We start from the raw sequence: 3604 nt of genomic DNA, 5'->3' as shown, positions 1-3604 counted from the left end.
AAGATTCTTAACACACTTTTAAAAGGATTTGAAGTATCATACATCCTTCTCTCAAACTAACCTAACTAAATTACTAACCGAGATAAATATGTAGTGATATAGCAAATCAGACATTTTCGTTTCTGAAATCTTTCAAAATATTTAAAAATTTTTAAAGATGAAAATTTTGTATTTTCCATTCGAATAGATACAAATCAAAGTTCAATATTAATTGTTATTACGGAGATTATTTTTTAAGACGTTATTATTGTTTTTTGTTTAAATTATTTGATTATTTATGAAATATATACAAATTTTGCGGTTCAATAAAAAATCAAGCGTAAATTTTTATTATGACGATGAGTGAAGAGAGCATAAGCACGATTGAACTTATTGATTTGATTTGATGTCGAAACGCAATTCACACTAACATACGAACGGGTGCGAGTACTTATGAATTTTTATTGTTATTTAACAATTTCCATTGTATTAAGGCTAAATTTAGTTTAAGAGAAACGCATTAAATCTTTAAATATTTATTAGCACCAGGCCAGACTTAAAACGTAAACAATAGCAATTTAATCATTCTATTTATCCATGATCAGAATGATCACTAATCAGTTGGCATAGAATGAAATGAATGAACTACTATAAAAAGTGGTTTTTATTTTAATGAATTTTTTATTTATTTTATTGTTTAATATAATAAGAAATATTCCATTTTTTTACTTAAAACGTAAACTAGAAAAAAAAACTTGTAGTGGGGTTCTCCCCAATAACGATTCTTAATTAAATAATTGTTTTTGTTTTTTTTTTTTATAAACTTAATTTTTTTGTGGTTTGTTTAAAAATACGTAATGTATTTTCAAAACCAAAATTAATTTTAGAATTTATTTTTGAAACGAAATCAAAAACCACCAGAGTTTTGCATGCAAGTCACGAGAAATTGTATGCACATTTTTGTACTCATAATAATTATACAATATTGTTTTATTTTTTTTTTTGGGTTAAGAAAAACCCAGTTTATATTCAAGTAATTATAACGGTATTTTTTTTGTGTTCTTGGCATTTCAAAAGTCAAAGAAAATATTTTGATATTCAGCTTCCAGGGGATTTACATTTTTTAATCACCTTGATGATGATTAACTTACAATTGTGATCCCCAAAATTTTAATATGTTTTTATACTATAAAGGGGATATTATTGTTGAATTTATATTATTTAATTAAATATTTAATTGCAACTATATTATAAAAACTTATAAAAACTGAATGGACTCTGATCGTAATTATCTTGTTTAATAAGTAATCTTAAGCAATTTAAGTTCATTTGGTATTTTAAAACAAGTACATACGGTCACCACTATATGATAAAAGACTAAAAATAAGAAGACCCGTGTCTTCCAGTTTTGCCCAAAGTCATGCACTTTTTTATTTATAGGCCCCCAAAGATTTGGGACCTCGGTGTCAATTTTGAAAAAAGTGATCATTTTCTCAGACTCTTTTCTTGGTCTTTATTATTAATCGTAATCCTGATGGAAGACCTCTTCCGAAAATCACTGAATCTCACATTTATATCAATATTATGATAAATTTCTATGTAAATACATAGAGAAAATAGATTCGTTGTGATAAACAAATTTATTTCAATCGAATTTAGATCTACCGACCCACTGAACATATTGGTACCTAGTAGGTACTACCTGTTCACAACTGAATTCAAACAAAATGTGCTGATAAGGACTCATGACTATTGTGAATTATTTATATTGAAAATAAATTTTTGTTTTTTTAATAGATTTTATTTAAATGCAATAATTGACAATAACAAAATATAATGAAGCTCATTCGACCAATACATCATGCAGTTGACTTGACTTTTAAATTAATCTTCTTCCAGAAGTTGTTAGAAATTTTTAAAGTCCAAAGTCAATATAAATAAAAACCCTACTTTACGATTTTTGAAGATTCTAGTTGTAACAGTTTGCCAGATATACGAATTTTTGTATTTTATTCATATGGAAGGTGCCAATACCAATATTGAAAGTCCACCAATTTATTACCCAAATATTCACATGGATGTCAGAGTTCTTAGTGCACAATTGAGGATTCTAGTTCTTATAATTTGCCAGATACACGAATTTTTGTACTTAATTTATATGGTAGGTGCCAAACCTCTCTAATAAAAGTCCGCCCATTTTATCTGAAATGTTCAAATGGATGTTCTTCCTACAAAATTCTAGCTCCAATTATTACCTAGATAAACGAATTTTTTATTTATATAGGAGGTACCACGCGCCTAAAATCTAGTCCGCCAATTTATTACCCAAATGTTCACATGAATGTCAAAGTAGTTCGTGCAAAACTTTGAAATTTTAACTCTAATAGTTTCTCAGCTCTACGAATTTTTATATTCAATTCATATGGGAGGTACAAAGACTACTTTATGAAAGTCCGATCATTATTCTCCTAAATATTCACATGGATGTTAAAGGTCCTTGTGCAACATTTTAAGATTATATCTCCAACAGCTTCCCAGATAAACGAATTTTAATATTTAATTCATATGAGAGGTGCAACACCCTCTATTGCTAGTCCGCCAATTTTTATCCTAAACATTCATGTTGATACTAAAGTGCATCCAAAAATAATGAGGACTCTAGCTGTTATATTTTCTCAGATATATTAATTTAAGATTTTCTTTATATGGGAGGTGCCACGCCCACTGTAGCTATGCTGCCAATTTTTATTTTTTTGTTAAATTTAATATTGTAGAATTCTAGCTTATGCTTCAATAATCTGGTGGACTGCTTTGGACAAAAAGTATAATATCAAACTACTACAGGGAGTTCAGCGTACATGCTACTTGGGTATAAGTGGTGCCATGTGTACTACTTCAACCAAAGCTCTGGAAACGTTGCTAGATATTCCACCCATTGAAATATATTTAAGATATGAGGTGGCGCTTACAGCCGAACGTCTCTTTACTTTAGGCGAACTGGCCAAACTCGGTTATAGAAAACGTCATCAATGCATACTGGACACAATCATCGGACGTGCCTGATAGCATACCAGACACAAAATATGTCGGAAACTTTGAAACGCTGATCCCAGATTGAATATCAGATAGAAAACTAGAGCAAATACCAGTAGGAATCCGTGGGCCTGGGGTTCTATATTGAAGACCCAGAAACAGAAATATACCACCGTTTACCTAATCATAACACAAGCTTCCAGGCAGAAGTCCGATCAATAACGGAATGTGTAGATTGGATTAGAATAAATATGGCGCCCACGGCCCTTAATATATTCACCGACAGCCAGAAGGCAATTAGGGCGATATCAGGCGATAGAATTAAATCTAAGACCGTATTGGATTGTAAGAAAGCTTTAACTGTATACTCTCCCAGAGGTAAGGTTTACATCATATGGGTACCAGATCACTCGGGAGTAGTCGGCAACGAAAGGGCGAATGTAATAGCTTTAAAGGGAAGGGAACTCGAGCTAGTTAACCTGACGAACGCAAAACCATTCGACGCAACAAAAGCTGAATTAAAAATATGGATGAGAGAATCCCATAAGGCCTCTTGGAATAAGGAACGGTGGGTAGAACCATAAAGATCCTA

The sequence above is a fragment of the Lucilia sericata genome, unplaced genomic scaffold (assembly GCF_015586225.1).
Source record: "Lucilia sericata isolate MDLA Ls3-8-SP2 unplaced genomic scaffold, ASM1558622v1 Contig000002F_arrow, whole genome shotgun sequence".
Classification (NCBI taxonomy): Eukaryota; Metazoa; Arthropoda; class Insecta; order Diptera; family Calliphoridae; genus Lucilia; species Lucilia sericata.
This window is presented reverse-complemented; position numbering follows the sequence as displayed.